This window comes from Macaca nemestrina, chromosome 6 (genome assembly GCF_043159975.1).
Source record: "Macaca nemestrina isolate mMacNem1 chromosome 6, mMacNem.hap1, whole genome shotgun sequence".
Lineage (NCBI taxonomy): Eukaryota > Metazoa > Chordata > Mammalia > Primates > Cercopithecidae > Macaca > Macaca nemestrina.
In genome coordinates this window covers 19,553,131-19,575,822 of record NC_092130.1, presented here as the reverse complement: position 1 = coordinate 19,575,822, position 22,692 = coordinate 19,553,131, and the positions used below count along the sequence as shown (strand labels likewise).

The following is a 22,692-nucleotide window of genomic DNA, read 5'->3' as shown; positions in this document are numbered from 1 at the left end:
ACTTGCGGGCAGTCATACAACATGAATCATCTAATAGACTCCTGGTTGTTAAAATCATGACCGAACGGCTGCTCATGGTGGCTCATGCCTATAATTCCAGTACTTTGGGAGGCTGAGGTGGGTGGATCACTTGAGGCCAGGAGTTTGAGACCAACTTGGCCAACATGTCAAAACCCCATTTCTACTAAAAATACAGAAAGTTAGCCAGGTGTGGTGGTGCAAGCCTGTAATCCTAGCTACTTGGGAGGCTGAGGCACGAGAATTGCTTGAACCTGGGAGGTGGAGGTTGCAATAAGCCGAGATCATGCCACTGCACTCCAGCCTGGATGACATAGCGAGACCCTGTCCCTAAAGTAAAGTAAAATAAAATAAAATAAAATAAAATAAAATAAAAATAAAATAGGGACCAAACCAACAGTGCTTCTAATAGGGCACAACATCTGATTCTTATGCCCCTAGGGTAATGAACATGCTGTCTAGGGTGATGAAGTTCAGTCTTGGGCTGCATGAGGTAGATATCAATAAAGGTTGATTTTAAATATATCATTGATGGATCTGTACAAAAGGATGTGCCTTTTTCAGGGCAAAATTCTTTATGAAATGCTATTGATGGAGACAAATATGGATAAAACTGAAATGTACAAATGGCCCAATAGGGAGAACCATGCTTAAAAGTTAAGGAAATACAACTTTAACTAGGGGCTCAAGTGACAACGCTTCTCTTGGTTCACAATGTGCTTTCAGACACTCACATGTAAATTCTCATCAGGCTGAGAAACTTTTTGGTTACACTCCTCGGGGTATATGTTTCTTCCCCTATAGATTTCTAGCCCAAGTATGGACTAATTAACATGATATGCTTTTTCCTTGAGGACTGAGGATCTGTAAGACCTTGGTATCTTCAATTCTCCTAAAGGTGTTGGCCAGAGCGAACTTAGCCTGTATGCATCTAGAGCACCCCTTGACCAGATGTTTATGCCTGCAACATTTGCCATCTATACCACCTTAGTCTTATGAGAACTTATTTTGTGTGTTCCATTGAAACTGAGAATTCAGGTTTTTCTGGAAAAGTAGTGACAGCTGAGATATAGATTACTGATGAGGCTGAAGTTCCTCTGAACACATGCTCAGTGGGAGAATGTCCAAAAGAAATGTTGTGGTGCTGAAACAGAGATAATTCCTCAGCAAGATTAAAAAAAATCTGTAAGAGCTCTGTTTCTCACACCCTGGACTAAGATGTGACCAAAAAAAAAGAAAACACACACACACACACACACACACACACACACAAAAAAAAAAAAAAAACCCAACACTTGAGATTGAGAGACAATGCAGCAAAATTGTTGGGTTGAGTTGTCAGTTCAAATTCCAAACACTGGCTCAGAAATGGACTGTGCTTGTGGAAGAACAAGCCGAGATATATAGCTTGTGGTGTTTTGCTGTTGTCAGAAGAATGTTTATCTTTTGCTTTCCAGTCACCTACAGGGGAGAGGGGAGTAGAAAATGACAAGTAGAAATGGAAAGAGGAGCATATGGTCATCTCTATCTGCTGCCCAAGGTTTTATAGAGCATGTTGTTCTCTGGGACCTCCCACCTGCCTTGGGAATAAGCTCATGTGCTGCTTTTGGATCTTGACCCACTGGCTTGAATTCAGCTTCTCTCTCTCCTCAGGGGTTAAAGATAAAGGCAGGTTTGGGGCACACACAGCATTGTGAGGATAAATATTACCACATCATTTTTCAACCAAAGAGACTTTTCCTTTTCCTGATTTCAAAATCCCTGTCAAGCGGCTATTGTTTATACTCCACATGTTTGTATAATGTCTATGAGTCAAGTTAGGCATGTTTTAGAATGTGTGGCTTCTAGGTAAAGATTTTTCTTCATGTGTTGGAAATATCCAAAAACAGTAGGTCCTTCATGGGGTTTTCTGATCGCCCTCTGGTTGGTAGTCACATCCAATTTGATTAAATTATTCTGGATTCCTAGCTTGTTTATTTAATAAAATTTGTAATCTTTTGTATGGCCCCTTCTTCAAACTTGGTCCTGACTGCTGATATCCTTGGGAGTGGGATGCAAACCATTTCAAAATGAAGTGAAGCAACTCAGAAACAGAAACTCAAATACCACATATTCTCACTTACAGGTGGAAGCTAAATAATGTGTTCGGATGGACATAGAGTGTGGAATGATAGACATTAGACTCGAAAGAATGAGGAGGGGAGGGAGGGAGATAGATGATGAGAGATTATTTAATGAGTACAATGTATATTATTTGGATACACTAAAAGCCAGGACTTCATCACTATGAAATATATCCATGTAACAAAATTGCACTTGTACCCCTTAAATTTACACGCAGAAAATGACAGTTGGGCAACTAAACCTTGGATGACCTCCAAAACTCTGTAAATTCATTACTCATTGAAAAAATTTTAAGTTTTTTCATTTTTTTAGCCTCCACAGATGCTTGAATGTGGCAGACATGCTGTAGCCTAGTGCTGACTGAATTGAAATATTTGTGAAATGTCTGCTTATCAATATGCTAGTTATTGCAGAGGACTAAATGAGATAAAGTTATCTTTGCTGTGAATGACTGTCACACATATTCTCCTCGTCATTTACATTGCCCTTTCAAAGTTATCTTTCTAAAACTCTAGTCTCATTGCATTATTCTTCACACCCTACATTCTCTTCACTGCTTACTGAATAACACCTTCTGTGAACTACTTGCAAACTATCTTTGCTTCCTTAGCTTTTACCAACAAGGCAGATAAATTATTTTTCTCCACAAGTTTACCAGCAAGTTCAGGGCTTCATATATTTGTTCACTCTGGTACCTCTGACTCAATCATTTTTTTCCACATATTCTACCCGTGCATAACCTTCAAAGCTGAGATTAAAAACCACTTCCCTTCAAGGAGCCTCCCCTTCATACCCAGTCTCTATCCATTTTTTCCTTATATTCCATAGTGTCACAATTCCTCGCAGCTTTTCCCTGAACTGTGAGATTATGTCAATAGATTCTCCTCCTAGAGCGATCAAATATTCCCTTGATCAAGCCGAAAATGTATTTTTTTCCCGATGTCTCACTTTCCCTTTTCTTAAGGGTTTTGTATTATGACAACCCTTTGCGAAAATCATTCTTTGGCTTCTAGGCATATACATACACGGTCTTATCACATATTCAGGCAATCAAAGTCTTTCCACCTCATCAGTCAGTCCATCATGTTTTCTCAGCATTGCTGATTACATTTATCCAACACTACAAGTTGTTCGGTTATTATCAGAAAGAGTTTATGGTGGTTTTTTTTTTTTTTCTGACTAGAAAGGTCTTAAAAACAGATATTAAAAAATCAGCTACTATAAATGTGAGTGGGGTGGGTCATCTACATATTGTTACTATATCTTATATAATACAGAAAAATTAGCTTTTGGAATATTCTTTACAAAATCAAAAATGCCTTGAGGTCAAGGGGTGTATTTTATTCCTCTTAGTACCTGGCATAGTTCCATGCCATGACCATAACAGGACCTTGTTAAATATTTGTTGAAATGAATAATTTCTGAAAGGGAAACGCATATTAGTATTTTTCCTCCTAAAATGTGTTACCATTTTCTTTCATGAGAAAGACTCAGCAGAGCTTTTAAAATATAATTAAGGTCTCTCTACCAAAATATGATTTTTTTTTTCAGTAAAATCACAACAAAAGAAACACATTTTTAATACTATACTAGTCATTAAAATATCATTTGTTGTAGTTCTCTCTCAAGTTAATAATCCTTTGCAAAGAAGTCATCCTACAGAAAACACAGGCATTGCCTTCAGAGCAGAAATGTAAATAGCTATAATTTATTCTCCTGCATTTTTCAAATATACTACCATCTGCTTTAGCCCTGGAGACCATTTTAAAGTTATTTCCCCATGATCCATTCTCCATCCCATTCTTGCCCTGGAGATATGCCTATACTTGTTATTAGCTCACCGAGACACAATAACAATTACTGTTTATAAAGGTATTTTATATCTCATAGAAGTTTGAGCAAATTTATTGGAAGTAAATTCTTTGACATCAGGATTCTGTAACGTAGTTACACATTGTGGGCATCATTTGGGATTAGGCAATCTCTTACTCATAAACTTTTGCCAGAATTACAAGATTATGCCAGTACTTAAAAGCCAGCTCCAGTTGTCTTTTCATCTGGCAAAAATCTGAAAGCCCCAGGTTACTGAACTATACTTCCTCAATTCATGGTGCCTTCTCTTCTCTGCTTCATGTAGCATGAAGCTGGAAAATTACATGGGACAGCTGGTGCTAGACTTCCATTCTGTAGGTTCCTCACATCATACACGTTTTACTCATGGGTTCAGAATGTACGTTTATCCTAGATTCCTGTTAAAGGAGGCCAGGGAACATAAGAAAACAGCCCATGTACACCATTAGAAAAATGTGTAGATCAACTTTCAAATTGTGATGTGGAAAGAGTCTAGAGAAAAACTTTCACAGACAGGCCTGTCGTCTGATTATCAGGCAGGGCCAACCACTTGCATCTTGAGTGCCAAATCCCCTTTCACTTCTGTTATCTATTTGAGAGCCTCAAAATACTTAAGCCACAGTTTGAAGTTTTATAATTTTAGCTGGACCGGTATTTTAATGATGTTAAAAAACCATGGAAAATATATTTTTAGTTGAAAGGACCCATTCAAAGATTTTTCTTTGGCCTTCAGAATCTACCTGTGATTTTAATGAATAATGGTTAGCAATGCACATACTTCGAGGAAAAAAAGTCAAGCATCATGCTAGACACCAGAGAATGATGGGGAGTAATCTTTTAAATAAGGGGGTTAGGGACATTTTTGATGATGAAATGAAGGCCAAGACCTGTGATGTCATTTGGACATCTGTCCCTCCAATTCACATATTGAAATGTGATTCCCAGTGTTGGAGGTGGGACCTGGTGGAAGGTGATTGGATCATGGGGGTGGATCCCTCATGAGTGGTTTAGTACCATCCTCTTGGTGATAAGTGAGTTCTCAGTTAACATGATATCTGGTTATTTAAAAGAGTATGGGACCTCCCTTTTCTCCCTCTCTTGCTCCCACTGTTGCCACGTGAAGTGCCAGCTCCTGCTTTGCCTTCCACCATAACTGTAAGCTTCCTAAGGTCCCACCAGAAGCCAAGCCGATGTTGGTGCCATGCTTGTACAGCCTGCAGAACCATACATCAATGAATCCTCTTTTCTTTATAGATTACCTAGTCTCAGGTATTCCTTTATAGTAATGCAAAAAACTTACTAATACAACCTGAATGAAATGAGATATTGAATTGTGTAAAAATTTTACGGAAGGAAGAAGGATATTCTGAAGGAGAAAACTCAAGTGCGAAGGCCTTCAGATGAGAATATATTTGAGGATGACAAAGAAAGTTCAGTTGCTGGAATTCAGTGATTAAGTGCAGAGTGGTAGAAAAAACCTCTTCAGATATGTAGTCAAAAAACCATGTTATGAAATGTCTTATGGGCCAAAGCACAGATATTGGATTTTGTTACGAGAAGGGGGAGCCATGGAAAGCTTTACAAGCTTAAGTAAGACCAAAAAAGTCAAGGGTACTATAGAGGTACAAACCTAAACACTAAAACAAAAGCACAAAAACTTCATAATAGCCAAAGGGAAAAGGAAAAGCAAAGGAACATCAGATAGAAAAAACACAGTAAATATAGTGCTTATAGTAATTACAACACAAGATGAGAAGCTTGACAGTCATATCAATAAACACAAATGAATTTAACTCAACTATTAAAAAGATTCTCAAATTGACCCATGAAATTTCAACTCTATGTTGTATATAAAATACATATCTAAAACATAGCAGTTTTTAAAAAGGCTAAAGGAATGGACAAAAGCATTTGACTGTTTAGCAGGCAAATGAAAACAATAAGAAAGTAGGAACTGGAATCCTCATATTGGACAAAGTAGAAAACAGCATAACAGGAGACAAAAGACATTTTATAATGCTAAAAACCATATTCCAGAATGAAGCTATAACAAAACTCAATAGCATTCATGTACAGAGATAATAGATAAAATACATAATAAGAAAATTTTATTTACAATGGCAACAAAAATAGGAGCAAGCATAAGAAGATATGTTCAAATGTATATGAAGAATCTATAAATACCTCTGAAAGATGCAAAAGCACATTTGAGCAAGTGGAAAGATGGCCCTTGCTCTTGTTTAGGATGTCTCAACATAATGAAGATCTCATTTTTCATTATTTTAATATCTGTTAATTATGTTAATTTATAGATTCGCCCAAGAAAATATTGACAAGCTTTCTTATCAAGTTAGATATATTGGGACCAAAGTTCATATGGAAAAATAACTACATAAGAAGAGGTAGAAAAACAGTGACTAGGAAGAGCTATGAAGGGGGTCTAGTCCTATTAATGTTAACACTGTGAAAGACTATAATTAAAATAGTGTGGTAGTGACTCATGAGGATACAAACAGAACAATGGAGTAGAAATCTATAGAAATCTAGTATATTAAAAAGGTTGTATCTCAAATCACTAAGGAAAAGATAGTCTTTTAAATAAATGATGTTGGGCAACTGGATAACCATTTTTTCACAAATAAAAAAATAGATCCCTTCCTTCATGTCATATACAGGAAAATACTCTAAATGGATCAGAATTCTAAATGTAAAATAATGTAACTTTACTGAACGAAAATATGAGTGAGTTCCTCTATATTCTAGGTTAATGAAAAAGTTTTTAGCTGATACTAAAAAGTCCAGATGTGATAAAAGATTGATAAACTGACTACATATGGCAAAAATACCAGAAGCAAAGTCAAAAGACAAATGACAAACTGGAAAAGAAGGAAAAATAACCATTCTATAGCAAAATGAACAAAAGAAGAGACAATTTATAAAATAATATAAACATGGGCCTTGAACATATGAAAAGCTATTAAAGTTAATTCACATTAAGATAAATGCAAGTTAAAATTCACTGAGATACTATTTCCCACTTAGATGGGCAAAAAAATTCAAAGCTTGATGATATATTTTGTTCACAAGGCTGTGGAAAACATGAATTACTGGTAGGCATGCAGATTGGTCGGAATACAAAATCCTTACTGAGGGAGATTTGGCATCAGTTAATAAAACTATACGTGCATCTGTCTTTCACCTTGCAGCCCAGTTCTAGGAATTTATCCTGAAGACACATCCCCAGCAAAACAAACATATATATGCGTGAAGCTACTCATTGAAGTAATAGCTGTAGGAAACTACCAAAACGTCTAAGCATAGGAGACTGATTGATTAAACTATAACCCCATACATTCAATGGAATACAATGTAGTTGTAAACAAAGAATGAGGAAGATCTCTACGAACTGATGTAGAGTGACCTCTGGGATACATTGTTAGGTGAAAAAAAGAGCACATTGCAAAGGAACCTACATGTTACCTTGTATAAAAAGAAGGAGAAGAGAATATGTGTATATCTACTTATCTTTACAAATAGACACCCAGGAAGTCAATGACAAGAACAACATTGTCTCCTGTGTGAGGTAGGGGAATGAAGCAGAAGAAATACAGGAGGCAGTGACACTTTTCTGAGCATATCTTTTTGTATAGTTTTGATATTTAGATGTAGGTTAATGTTCTCTGCATTCAATAAAAAAATTAAATTAACAAGGACGGGAAGGATAAAAACACAAAACTGAAAACAAATAAACCCAACTATATTTCAAATAAATAACATAACCCCATTAAAGGGGAGAGGAAGAAGTAACTAACCCAATTAATACAGGGTATTTGACTGTATACTCTTAGTTTTACATATGATTTCTATTTATTTATTTATAAGAAGTCTTGCTCTGTCACTTAGGCTGGAGTGCAGTGGCAAGCTCCCAGTTCACTGCAGCCTCTGCCTCTTGGGTGCCAGGGATTCTACTGCCTCAGCCTCCTGAGTAGTTGGGATTACAGGCGCGTGCCACCACGCCCAGTATTTTTAGTGGAAATGGGTTTCACCACGTAGGCCAGGCTGGTCTCGAACTCCCAACCTCAGGTGATCCACCTACCTCAGCCTCCCAAAAGGCTGGGATTACAGGCGTGAGCCATCATACCCGGCCTACATAGGATTTGAAGTGCTCATGAAACGTTTATTAAAATAGGCCACAGGCTAGCCATAAAGCAAGCCTCAAAAAATTTCAAAGAGTTGAAACCGTAGACAACATGTTTTTAGACCATAATAGATATAAGCTAGAAATAAGTAACCAAAGGATAACTAAAAATCATTTTCCTCTAAGTTTGAAAACCAAGCAATAACTTCTAAATAACCCATGGACCAAAGAATAAATCAAAATGGAAGTTTCTAAAATATCTTAAATTACATAATAATGAATATATGGCATATTAAAATGTATGGGATGCACCTAAAGCTATGATCGGGGAAACAATAGCCTTAAATGCCTATATTAGAAAAGAAGAAAGTCTAAAAACCAATTGTTTAAGTATATTTTACAAAAAGATAAAAATAAAAAAAGAATGAATGAAACCCAACAAATGTAAATGGAAGAAGGGCAATAAAATAAAAAAATATAGTGGAAAGAATTTTTAAAATCCCCAATTTGGTACTATGAAAAAGCTAACAAAACTGATAAAACTGAAAAAACGAGAAGAAACAAATAACCAATAACCAATGAATGAAGGGAACTTAAGGAATTTTAAAAATCCAACTGACATTTAAAAATAATACCATTTGAAGATATTATGAGCACATTTGTATCAATACATTTAAAAATTAGATAATAATTCTTCTAGGATACAGTCCTAGAAAAATAAAACCTCCTCTTTTATAAGAAGAAACAGAAAATCTGAATTGTCCTATATTTATTAAAGCAATTGAATTTATTATTTAAAACATTCCCCCCTACCCTCTCCAAAAAAAAATCAGGGCCCATGTGGCTTCGCTGGTAATTTCTTCCAAGAGCTAAGGAGTACCATCAATCTTATACAAATTGTTTCAGAAAATATAAAAATAGAAAGCACTTCCCAATTTATTTTTTGAGGCCAGCCGAGCATTGATATCAAAAGCAGATGAATACCTTAAACAAAATGAAAGAAAAATCCAAATGTATGTTATAGGTCAATCTTTTATAAACATAAAAGCAACAATCCTAAACCCAATATTTCCAGACAAATCCAGAGATTGATAAAAAGGCTAATACATAATGACCAGGTGGCATACATTCCAGGAATGCAAGGCTGGCTTCATGTTAGAAAAGCAACTAATATATTTCAACATAAAGAGGTTTAGAAAAAAAGAGGAGATAAGTCATATAATCACTTCAATAGAAGCAGCTATGTGTATATGTGGGAACTAGTAAGGGTTAAAGTGAGTTGGGGACACATTTAGTTTCAGTTTAGTGAAATATTTTTACGTAGTTTGTGGTCACCCTTGAGTACTTAATTGCCTTACTAAGTACTTACTGAGTAATTAATTGCCAGGTTTCCAAGGATAGAAATGTCTTCTAGGTACACCCTATTGCCTGCCGAGTTGATTTAGATGTCAACACAAAACAAAGAGGAGTATCTAACTAAACACATAAGCTACCATGACCAGAGCACTGGAAAAAAAAAAAAAAAAAAAAAAAAGGCTGTTGAGTGTTGCCAATTCAAAGAGCATTTAAGCTTACTGTACAACTTAAAATGAACTGAAAATTTGCAGTTCATTAAAAAAAATCTGATAGAAATTTCCCCAAATTTGACAAATTGTGAACTTAAAGAAACTTTTCTAAACTATATTTAAAAAGTTTTGATCGAACATACTATAACAAAGACTAATCAGTTTTGCTATAAAAAGTGAGAATACAAAATTATTTCCATATGAAGGGACAATTCAAGAATGTCCAGCAAAGGACATAGGAACAAAATATTGCAGGCATGTGATGGGCAGTGAATTCATATTATTTTTCTCAAGTTTTTTTCATTTTGTAATATTTGGGGTTTTTTTTAGCTTTAAAATTTTATGCTTTTCTGTAATTTATTTTCTCATTTTCAATAATTGCTCACTTTAAACTTAAATTTGTTTAGTATTTTCTGAAGTAGAACCCCTAAAATTAAGCTTTAGAAAGTACAAAAATCTGTATATGTCTGCACTTACTAGTATTAAAATAACTCCAAATATTAAGTGTTATTTTGAGTAGAACTGATACTCTCCAACAACCGTGGTGGGAATGTAAATTGCAATAATCACTTTAGAAAACTGTTTAGCAGTATTAAGGCCCAGCAACTCCACTCCTAAATATATATCCAATAGAAATATATATATATATACACACACGTGCTAAAAGATATGCCCAAAACTGTTCATAGGAGCATTCTTCATAACTGCCCCAACCTGGAAACAATCCAAATTTCCATCAAGAGTAGAACATATAAATAAGTTGTGGTGTACTCACATGATAGAAAACCACACACAAATGAAAATTAGCAAATGACTATTGCATGAGGCAACAAAAATGAATCTCATAACGAGATTTCTCAAACTTTCTTAGCTCCCTTAATGTCTCCGGAATGTTTTCACAGGTGCCACCACACCAAAAGAAATACATAATAGTTCTGATTATTAAGTTGTAAAGTCCCAATAACTTAATAAATACTTTGTTGTGAGAAAGGGCTTGGTGTGTCACCCAGGCTGGAGTGCAGTGGCTCCATATGGGCTCACTGTAATGTCCACTTCCCGGGTTCAAGTGATTCTCCTGCCTCAGCATCCTGAGTAGTTGGGATTACAGGCATGCACCACCATGTCCTGATAATTTTTATATTTTTAGTAGAGATGGGATTTTGCTATTTGGCCAGGCTGGTCTTGAACTCCTGGCTTCAAGGGATCAGCCCACCTTGGCCTCCCAAAGTGCTGGGATTACAGGCGTGAGACACTGCCACTGGCCAATACTTATGTCTTAATAACTTAGCAGTCATGTTAAAAATACACATAAATTGAAAGAAAAACTGATATTTTACATTCTTAAATAACCACAAGAAATTACTAATAGGATTTGTGTGCCTGTTGGGCATACCAAAGCTTCTTGAATATTGGAATCAGATTGGATTTAGCTACCCTCATTTGTTTCATATTGACTTTTGTGTGTACTGGCTTTTAATCACAGATACTCTTGAAAATCTGGTGTTAAAAGATATAACATCAAAAGAAATGTAGCACAATCTAATATTGAAACTGAACTACCATGAGCTATTATTTCATTCAGTGTCTGAAAGTTGTCACTTATCACTATGTGACTCTAAAATTTAAAAAATATCCTGCTCTCTCCTTATGAGCACATCGTGGTATCTTGGGATGCTTTAGCACGCAGTTTGGGAACCATGACTGTGGACATGACATTAAGCAAAAGAGCCAGCCACCAAGGAATATATCAGTGTGATTCCATTAATAGGTTTTAAGAACAGGAAAACTTAGTTATTGGTTGGAAATTAGGAATGTAGTTACATTTGTGAAAACGGAGAGGGTGGTGACTGGGAAGAGGCACACCAGGACCTTCTCGAAAGCTGGTAGCATTTTATTTCTTGATCGAGTGGTGGCTACATGGTTGTGTTCACTTTGTTATAGTTCATCAAGCTGTGCACTTAAGGTTAGTTCATATTTTGTGTTATAAATGAATAAAAAGGTTTAAAAAAAAAAAACCATTCTAAACAACAAAATGTAAGAAATCACACCTGAAAGTGTAGAGCCCCCGGTGATACCCAAGCCAAATTAAATACATCTTCCTTCGGAGCATTGGCCACTATTCTACAATTGTGTGCTAACATTCTGGGGTCTCTGGCTAGACTGTGAGCTATGAGTGGATGGTGACCATGTCTCGTTTATCTCTAATTCTCTAGTGCTTCAAATATGATGACATGAAAGACCATTAAATATTGTTTAAATAAAAAACATTTTTAAAAATACATGTACTAACAACATTTGGTACACACTGATTTCTTTTCTCTATCTTATATGAATGCCCCAAGTAATATTGTTTTTATGGTCCATCTGTGGTCTTTCTTCTAAAAATATTCTTTTGCTTTGTGGATACTCATTTCTAATCTCCAAAGAGAATACATTTCTACAAGAAGGGAACATAGACATACACATATTTCCTTTAAGAATTTATGTATATCACAGAGTTCCAATGCTACTGAAAGGGTAGTGCATAAACTACTGTCAGTCCACAAACTGTGTATTATTTTATTGTAGCAAGTTAAATACAGGCATTGAAAACAGGTGTTTAGAAATGAACGCTAAATTTGATTCTAGTACAATATCCAAGCATGTGCTCAGTAAACTTGCCGTGTTGAGCAGGCTAGGTACCAGTTTGGGTATCGTCAAACTCACATGGTGAGTTGTATATGACATGAACTATATACCAGTCATTCATGACAGAACTAGATATTGGTCCAAGATAGATTGGACAGAAATATCTGGTTCTCCCTCATAGGTCGTTTTTAAGGTTCTGCCATTGACAATTAAAACTGGAAAAGATCAATCCCATTATTATACAAATGGGAGAACTGAGACCTAGAGTTCACCCAGCTTCTGATGGCCAAGCTAGTAGTTTTTACTCTATAATATTACCTGTATTCCTTAATGAGTGAGGGTCTGGGATAAAATCAATATTATGATTGCTACTATTAGCAGTAGTAGCAACTGTAGCTACTACTAATACATATCCAGTGCTTATTAGGTACCACCACACAAAATTGCTACTTTTATGTCAAAAATGGTCAAGTATTTGTAATTTCACGTGGTTCAACTCATATGAATGCTGATAACAATGTCAAGTGTTTTAAGCCTTAAAGGAGGAGCATCTGCAGGCAGACTTTTTGGCTTCCTATGTTGGCTCTGTCTCTTCCTGCCACATTGTGGCTGGCAAGTTAATTACATTTTCTCTGGTATAAGTTCCTACATGCACAACGTGGAGCTAATAATGGTAACTATCTCAAAGATTCATTGAGGCTTAAATGATCCCATGCGCTTGAAGCCCTTGAAATAGCACCTGGCAGATAGTAAGTGCTCAGTTAATGTTAGATATTCTGGCTACTTCCAACATTACCTCTTTGATTAATTCTCAGGACAATCTTGTGAGGTAGAAACATTTTATCCTCAGTTTATAGATAAGGAGACTGGAGCTCAAAGAGAGTAATTTGAGCTGTTGTCCGCATGATTGCAAGCACATTTTCTCTGTCTTACATACTAATTTTCAGTTCAGTGCCTGCTAAATCAAGTCTAATAATTCCTGGGGCATTTCATCAGAATTGCCAATATTTGAGTGTATCTAGCTTCTGGGATTCTATAACAGTCAGTTATGTAAAAGACAATGCAAGCTATTTTATTGTCTAGGGAAGAGAAGCAAGTTTCACCGTTTCTCCTTGTTTTTAGGTCTCCAGATTCACAAGAATGTTGTAAGCAATAAATAAGCTGATGATAACAGCTTCTGATTTTATAATAGTACAGTCTTGTAGTGACCCCTTATGTATTGCTGCTACTCCCCAAAGAACCCCCAAACCTCAGTTGGAACTGTCCCCTGGATTACTGAGAGGGAAAACTCCATGTGGCACCTGCTAATGAGAACCTGTACCATTAAATTTGGTTAATGTCTTACACAAGACCGCAGAAATGCCGTCTTCTCTTTTTCTCCTTAAACAGAATAAGTAGTCGAGAAATTCCTTTGAGAAGCAACAAGATTTGATTGAATTTTTCAGGATTTCTTATTATTCTGTCAAGTTCACTTGACAGCAAAGGACAAACTGCCTTTCAAATGCTATAAGTGAATGCATCAGCAATTCAGAAGGAAAAAACGCGGGTTATTAAGTAGGAACAAGTCTCTCTGAATATATTTACACCAGCTCATGGAAACCATTGTCCTCAGAAACCTCTGCAAAAATCTATTTTCTAGTGTCGGTATTGCTTTAAGTTTGACAGATGATGATAAAATACAATGAAATTACCTTTGAGCTCTGATATGTACATCAGCGCCCACATTTCTCACAATATGATTTTTTATTTTTCCAACACAGTCATCTATTTTCAATATTATCCCTGCACACTCAAGGTTTATGCCTGGGGAACAAAACTATTTATGCCTAAGTCATACTTATATACAGAATTTACGCTATATGTAAACATACATACAATACACATGTGGAAATACATATTAGTTAAGAGCTGGAAGGAACCTTCCAGATCTTCAAGTCTTCTTTACTGTCACATTACAAATGAAGAATCTGAAGCCCTAACAGAAATGCTATTGAGAAGGCCACACAGAAACCTGACTTCAAAGTGAGATTTGAGAGTATAAGAATGTAGCAAGTTCCTACTATGTTCTGAGGGTTACAGGAGGCATATTCCATTCTTAAGTTCTTATACCATTTCTATGATGTTAATATCACTCCCATCTGATAGATGAGAAAATTGAGGCTTAGAAAAGTAGCACAGCTAAGAAAAGTAGCACAGCTAAGAAAAGTACCACAGCTAATAAATGGCACAAATGAAATTAAAGCATTTATGCAACGAGGTTCTTTTTAGCATACCAGCATTTCTCTAAATACATTCACCGCCATATGACTGACATAATTTTGCTAATCCATGTGTCAACCGTATTTTAACTTTTTTGATTAATTAAAGTAAACATTTATAAAAAGTTTATTACCATTTAAATAGCATGCTAAAGGAGAAGAGAACTATTGCTGAGTTTTAGCTGGACCCTGCTGCTACCTAATGACCTCAAAATTGTATCCAGCTCTCTTTGTTGAAATGGCAGATTAGTAATGGGTAGAGAGGTATTAAAGGTCTAGTCACACCAAAATGAGACTTAACGATGGAAAGAGAGAGGGAAAACTTTTACTATGTGATCTACCTTATAGATCGCATTTGATCTATATGATATATATATTTGATATAATATGTGAGTGTCACCTAAAGTCATCTTTGTCCTACCTAAGATCATTTTTGCTTCTATCTTGGTTCCTGTTCTTCACTTTGAGAAACACTGCAGTACATATAGTAACTGTGCTACATAACATATAGTAACTGGGTTGTCCAGGTCATGGTTCTGGAACTCTATCAGAATCGCCTAGAGGCCTGTTTAAAACAGATTTCTGAGTCATCCCGAGTTTCTGACTCAAAGTGTCTGTGGCAGGGCCTGAGGTTTTGCCCTTCTAATAGTTCCTGAGTAATGTTGATACAGCTAGCCCAGGAAGCACATTTGGAACGCACTGCCTTAGGTTGTACTTGGGGAAGAGGAAGTAGAGAACATACGGTGGCATGTGTGTGAAGATTTCACCATCAATCTTGTGAGTGGAGGGATCTGGAATTTTTAATTAAGCAGATGAGGCAAAGAAACAATGTATTCTTGTGTTCCTGTGTCACTTCAATTTAATGAGTTCAGATTGATACTGCACCAAACCAGAGCGACCTGCAAAAACTTTAGCTAAGAGACAAAGGTACCTCCTCTCAAATAATACAGGTTGTTTTCAGGCTGCTAACTATCTGCAAGGCTCCCTGCATTGGCAACAGCAGTCAGTGATCACTAATACCGAAAGCAGAAAATGAGATTCTCCTTCTTTTCTCCAGACGTTTAAGACAGTACTTAACATAAACAAAAAATGCCATATCCATTAATATTCTTTCTCATCCAGTTCTCTTAGTAACTAGTAATTATTAAGTGCCTTCTGTGGGCCAGTTATTGAATTGTACTAGGTAATTACACACACACACACACACACACACTCTTTTAATGTGAGCATTTGACAGGCAAAGTAACTTGCCAAGGCTACACAATTATAGGAAGTAGAACTGGAATTCATATGCAAGTTTTATTCCAAAGCCCATGGTTTTTTTTTTCTGCTAAACCACACTCACTTCTATTCTGACTACCCAACTTCATCTCTTAATAAAAGTGTATTTTATAAAAAATGAAAAGAAAAGACTCCAAAAGCTGAAACGTTGTAGTCAAAAGAATTGTAAAACGATGCCACCAGAAAATGAGAAATCAGTGATATTTAATCGGCAGAAAAGCTAGAGCTCCCTAGGTTCAAAGCAAAATTTAAGAATGCCTGGCTAAATTTTACTTTAAGGAGAGTGAGTAAATGGGTAGAATGAGTCTCAGGAATCCAACTGGTTTAGTTTACTTTTGAGTCACAAAAGAAATTTTCATTCCTGTCTGACGTGGCAGAAGCTGTTTGAAGAATGAACGTGGCAGTAGAAGCAACACTGGGCCAGGTGCGGTGGCTCATGCTTGTAATCCCAGCACTTTGGGAGGCCAAGGATCACCTGAGGTCAGGAGTTCGTGACCAGCCTGGCCAACATGGTGAAACTCCATCTCTACTAAAAACAAACAAACAAAAAACAAAACAAAACAAAACAAAACAAAAAAACCGAAAATTAGTCAGGCATGGTGGTGCATGCCTGTAATCCTAGCTACTTGGGAGGCTGAGACAAGAAAATCGCTTGAATCCAGGAGGCAGAGGTTGCATTGAGCTGAGATGGCGCCACTGCACTCCAGCCTGGATGACAGAGCGAGAGTCTGTTGCAAAATAAAACAAGAAGCAGCAACACTGAATTGAGAGCCATGAACCTTGGACTCTGGTGTTCTTTTGTCTCAGGAATTCAGACTTCATTTCTCTAGTTCCTAGTTTTATCATCTGTAAACTACGCAGCTGGACTAAGCTCCATTCCGTTCCTCAAAGCTCCATTCATTCGAAAGGTAGCCTCCTTCACTGGACTTACCAGCATTGTAGGCTTCAAAAGATAAAGCTCATCTTTTAGCACGAGAGGAGTATGATTTAATTGTAAAGTCAGCATGTGGGTTTCAACCTTCAGTCTCTCAAGAGCCTATTAATCTACTCATATGTGATGTTATACTGCTATACTCTTTAAAAAAATACATAGTGAAAACCTGAGAGATCCTGAACCCTTAAATCCATATAAATAGACTGTAAGAAATGAATTATCCAAGAAATTTTTAAAAAGTCATCAATGGATGAAATGACGAACTCAGTAGGTGTTATTAAGAGTAATTATAGTAACATCTAGAAAGAAAATAACATCTGTGATTTGCATGATTAATGGCTTAATGTAACAGTACATCTGTTAATGGAATAATACTCCAAGCACTCTTGACTGTACATTTGCAAGATCTGGAAACAGAGAAGAAACTGTGGAAGAAGGGAGTAGAGGAGTAGCAGAGTGCCATATTGGCTTTTGGAGGTCAAGCTCCTCTCCACAGTTTTCAGATTCTCCTCTGCCTACCTTGGCCAGAATTGCCTGGCAAATTCAGAGAAAAACCAAGTTTCACCAGATGCATGCATGCACTCCCATAGGCAAAATAACTAGAAGCTCAGTATAATTTTTATTTTTAACATTACTTTTCACCTTAGGGTTAGGCATAGTGTCACTCCAGCCTTAATAGCAGGCCACAGGACTGCCCTAAATGTATTCATCATAGACCTGCATGCATGGGGCTTTTTTTTTCCTGGAAGGAGTAACTCATACTTAGGGAGCGAACACATTTTTCTTTAAGCACCAGTTTTCTCCTTTGAACTCAAAGGAAAGTCAAACTTCCCACCTATAGTGGAAAACTACTGCAATATGGCAGCTTCAGAGTTCATCAAGATGAAATCGGGAAGCCATGTAATGATCTCATTCTCTTCCTCAAAGCTGTAGTTTCTGTCTGCTTTGAGGAGAAGGCTGTAACCCCATCTGCTTCCTCAGGCTGCGCTGGATGAATGCAGGATAGCAGGATATATTATTTATCATAAAATGTATTCAGGCACATTCAGGCTGCAAGCCCTGTTGAGTAAGGAAGTAGCATTTGCCATCAGCTTATCATAATGAAATCAATTGACAAAAAATAAAACATTCTGTTAGAAAAGAAATGTGGATCTTGCACCCAGTAAGCCAAATGAAATTTCAAATGCAGTGTAAAGAAAAGTAGTTATATCCTGGGCCTAATTCAGAACTCAGACTTGATTCTAAGAGGCAATTACTCCCCCGTTATGTAGGTAAGGCCAGGATGCTTTTACTTACCCCAGCAAAGCTGACGTCCCTATTGAGCAGGCTCCAGTAAAAGAAAACAGTCCTTGAAAGTGGCGGTATTTCTCTCGCACACCTTGGCTAAAATAGTTCTCTTTCCTATGGAATTTTTCATTTTTCTGATTATATCTGATTATGTCAAGGCAAGGCCTCAAGCTAACACTCCCTCAGAAACTTAGAGAAGATGACACACTGAAAATAAATAACTGTGACCAATGAAAGAAAAAGGAAAAATAAGCTGCCTCACTAGGCCCAAGAGTGAAAGAGAAGAATGGTGAGTCTGTGAATGTGAGGCTGAGTCCCAGAACAGTGAAGGCAGTGTTCTTCGACTTGGCTGAACATTTACATTGTTAGACATGGCTCTTGCATAAATTTCTACTTTCTGTGAATCAATGAGCTAGCAATATCAAAATTCATAGTGATTTTTGTTCTCTACGTATGGTACAAAATGACTTTGTCCATCTACCTTTGGTAATGCATGTAATTAAGTGTGAGACAATTATAACCTTGTAGCTCCCTTTGGGGGCCTGAAATATAATTCAGTTGCTTGGTTTCAAGGGCGCTTAAGACAGACAGACTAGACTCTCTGCGGTGACTTCTATATATGCATGCTGATGATGAATTTGCCCTCAAAGCTTCAGAAGTCTCATTTTGCAGTAGTCATAGTTTTTATTGATTACTGTTTGATTATACAAAATAAGGAAAGTGGGACCAATATGTTAGAGTTGCAGATTATGTGAATGGTGCAAACATACAGAAAATCAGAATTATTAACAGGCTTATTGATGGCTTCGATTCATACCCTAAAATGAGATTTTCATGTATAATCCTTTTATTAAGTTACCTATGATTCAACTAATTGGCATAAATGTCATGAGCAAGTTGCTGTATTGATGAATAATTATTGATGGATCCATAAATAAAAGAGATGGTAGAATGAGCAATAAGTTGATTTTAAGGGTAGTAAAAAAGAAATATTACCAAACTTAAGAATAAAAGGTGTTGGAAAGAAGTGAACATACTATCTAACTTCATGAAAATCTTTACCTAAGATTTTGGTTGGTTGTGAGAGTAACTGTGAACTTTATATGTACCTAGAGATCTTATCAGACTACCAAGAAGAAACATGGACATAGGAAACACTTGACAAGAGAAGAAACACCCACACCATCTAAAATCTGCATCGCTGTGTAAGACATAAGCTAGGAATTTTTAAGAACATGAAATTTGCCTGTGCTTTAGACAGTCTAGAATTTTTTAAAAAGTGAATTGGCATTTCAAAATTCCCCATCTGCTAAGGAGAAGAATGCTTAAGTCCCTGTTCCTTTACTTCCCTTCACTCAGAGTGCCATGGCTTCTAGGGACAAGTGTGGTCTAGAATCACAGATATGGTTAAACTGCAGAATGTTGCACTCGTGGGTAACTGGAGGTTATTTAGTGCAGGCCCCTTGTGCTATGGAGGAGAATGCTGAAGCTCAGAGAAGTGAATACAACTGCTCAAAGCCACACGGGAATTTGGTGGTGAACGTGGGACCTCAAACCACATCGTCTTTCTCCCAAGACTAGTATAATTTCCATCACTGGTCTTTCTCCTAAGACCAGCTCTTTCCCATGATCACTTTCCCAGTAAGAGAGGCACGTGCAATTTAGGAAAAAATGTGTCTATAGCATCCCTTGGGTTTTCATGCTAACCAGTGAATAGAGAGTCCTCAAATATGTTCATTTTCCAAATTGCCTGGAAATTGTAAATACTAACAGACATATGGCAAATTATTTGTAAAATGTGTTGAAATTAGGTGACACTGTCTGGCTAATTAGAACCCTAATAAACAAATAATAGATAAGAAATGCTACGTTCAGTTTTTATTAGAGGGACTATCTTTCTGTTGTCTAGCTGCTGGAATTTTCTAATAAATCATATTTTAAAAATCACACTTCACAGTTTTACTGATAGGTCCTATTTCCAGCAGGCAATCTTTCTGTACTTAAGCAATTTAGCATTTTTGTATGTATTTGCATTTCTTACTGACCATATCATGCTTTTCATTTCTGATTTTTACACAGTATGTCACGTCTAGCTTTTATATTCTTGCTGCCCAAACTAGTCAATTAAAGAAGTAATTGTGGACAGAGGCTTTTGCTCCCATCCCCATCCCCGACACCAGTACCACACAACCAGGATGGATTTCATAATCTTAAGACTATCTTCTACAAGCTGTGCAAGTATTATTGGTGGTAATTTTTATTTTTTATTATAAATTGTGGGATACACCTGCAGAACGTGCAGGTTACATAGGTATACACGTGCCGTGGCGGTTTGCTGCACCCATCAACCCGTCACCTACATTAGGCATTTCTGCTAATGCTATCCTTCCCCTAGCCCCCCAACCCCTGATAGGCCCCAGTGTGTGATTTTCCTTCCCTGTGTCAATGTGTTCTCATTGTTCAACTCCCACTTATGAGAACATGCGGTGTTTGGTTTTCTGTTCCTGTGCTAATTTGCTAAGAATGATGGCTTCCAGCTTCATCCATGTCCCTGCAAAGGACATGAACTCATCCTTTTTTTATGGCTGCATAGTATTCCATGGTGTGTATGTGCTACATTTTCTTTATCCAGTCCATCATTGATGGGCATTTAGGTTGGTTCCAAGTCTTTGCTATTGTGAACAGCGCTGCAATAAACATACATGTGCATGTATCTTTATAGTAGAATGATTTATAGGTTATATATCCAGTAATGGGATTGCTGGGTCAAATTGTATTTATGGTTCTAGATCCTTGATGAATCTCCACACTATCTTCTACAACAGTTGAACTAATTACACTCCCTATTGGTGGTAATTTTTACTGAGTACTTTGTGCCAGCACCATGTTAAGTGCTCTACATACTTTGACTCATTTAATTCCCTCAAAAACTTTGATTGACACAATTATTCTTCTACAAGAGCGAAAATGGAGGCAAAGGAATAAAATAATATAACTGTGTTTTCACATAACTAGGAAGTATCTGGGACTCGAACTACAGATTGTTTAACCATTCACCTTTGAAGGACATCTGAGTTATTTCCAGCTCTGTTATAAAGTTGCTATAAACATTTGTGCACAGGTTTTGTGTGAATAGAAGTCTTTATTTTTTTTCTAATATAAATGCACAGACAGAAGTTTAATTCCTGGATTGTATGGTATGTTTAGTATTTTAATATATGTGTGTTTAGTATTTTAACTCCTAGATATATTTGCATGTTTAGTATTTTAAGAAACTGCCATATTCTTCCAGAGTGACTATACCATTTTACATTCTTACCAGCAAGGTATGAGGGGCCCTAATTTCTTCACATCCTCACCAACATTTGGTGTTGTCACTACTCTTTAGTTATTTCAATAGGTGTAAAGCAATATCTCACTGTGGTTTTAATTTGCATTTTCCTAATGGTTGATGTTCAGTATCTTTTTATATGCTTATTTCTCAGCTATATATTTTGTTTGGTGAAATATTTCTTAATGTCTTTTGCTTATGTTTTAATTAATTTTTTTCTTAGTTTTGAGGGTTCTTTATATACGATTCCTTTGTTGAATATGTGGTTGGGAAATGTTTTCTTTCAATCCATAGTTTATCTTTTTATCCTCTTCATAGGGTATTACACAGATCAAAAGGTTTATTTACATCAATTTTTAAAGAAATTTGAATCAATTTTTCTTTTCACTTTTTGCCTACTTCTAAATCTTATTTATCCTATTTTTCTCTAAAAATTTTATACTTTTATGTATTACATTTAAGTCTATGATCCATTTTGAGTTAAATTTTGTATAAAGTGTAACATTAAGATCAAGGTTTCCTTGTGTGTTTATTTGGATTTTTTGTACTAGCATCACTTTTTTATGACTGTCCTTCCTCCATTGAATTGTTCTTGTAACTTTGTTAAAAAAAAATCAGTTTCATATTTGTGTGGATCTACTTCTGGATTCTGTATTTTTTCCATTGTTTATAACCCTGCCAGTACCACAGTCTCAATGACTATAAGCATATAAATCTTAAAATCAGGTAGATGGATTCCTTCCACTTTATTTTTTTCAAAATTGTTTTAACTATTCTAGGTTTATATGCCTTTTCATATAAATTGTATAATAATCTTGTATCTAGAAGAAACTTTTTGGATTTTGATAGTGATTAAATTTATATACCAATTTGGGAAAAATTGACATCTTTACTATTTGAATTGTCCAATCCATGGACATAGTATGTCGCTTCATCTACATAGGTCCTCTTTGATTTATGTTATCAACATTGTGTAGTTTTCAGCATACGAGTCCTATACACGTTTTGTTTGCTGCACGTATGTTCTGGCTGGTGTACCAAAATACAATAAATTTTTGTATGTTTATCTTATATTCTGCAATTTTAGTGACTTGCTCATTAGTTCTAGGAGTATACTGTAGATTCCTTGGATTTTCTACAAAGACAATCATGTCACCTGCAAATAGAAATAGTCTTATTTCTTCCTAATACATATGCCTATTATTTTATTTTCTTGCCTTATTACACTGACTGAAACTTTTGAGACTATGTTGAATAAAAGTGATAAGAGTAAACAT

The 22,692-nt window shown here is 36.2% G+C and overlaps 1 long non-coding RNA gene across 1 annotated transcript in view; it reads right to left on the bottom strand.

Moving 5' to 3' along the window:
- Positions 1 to 18,393, bottom strand: part of LOC139363710 (uncharacterized) — a 130,471-nt gene extending 112,078 nt beyond the window's left edge. Inside the window, exon 1 of the long non-coding RNA XR_011624499.1 lies at positions 18,094 to 18,393. This is a non-coding gene — a long non-coding RNA (uncharacterized lncRNA). The remainder of the gene's footprint in view (positions 1 to 18,093) is intronic.
- Positions 18,394 to 22,692: the final 4,299 nt, after the last annotated feature.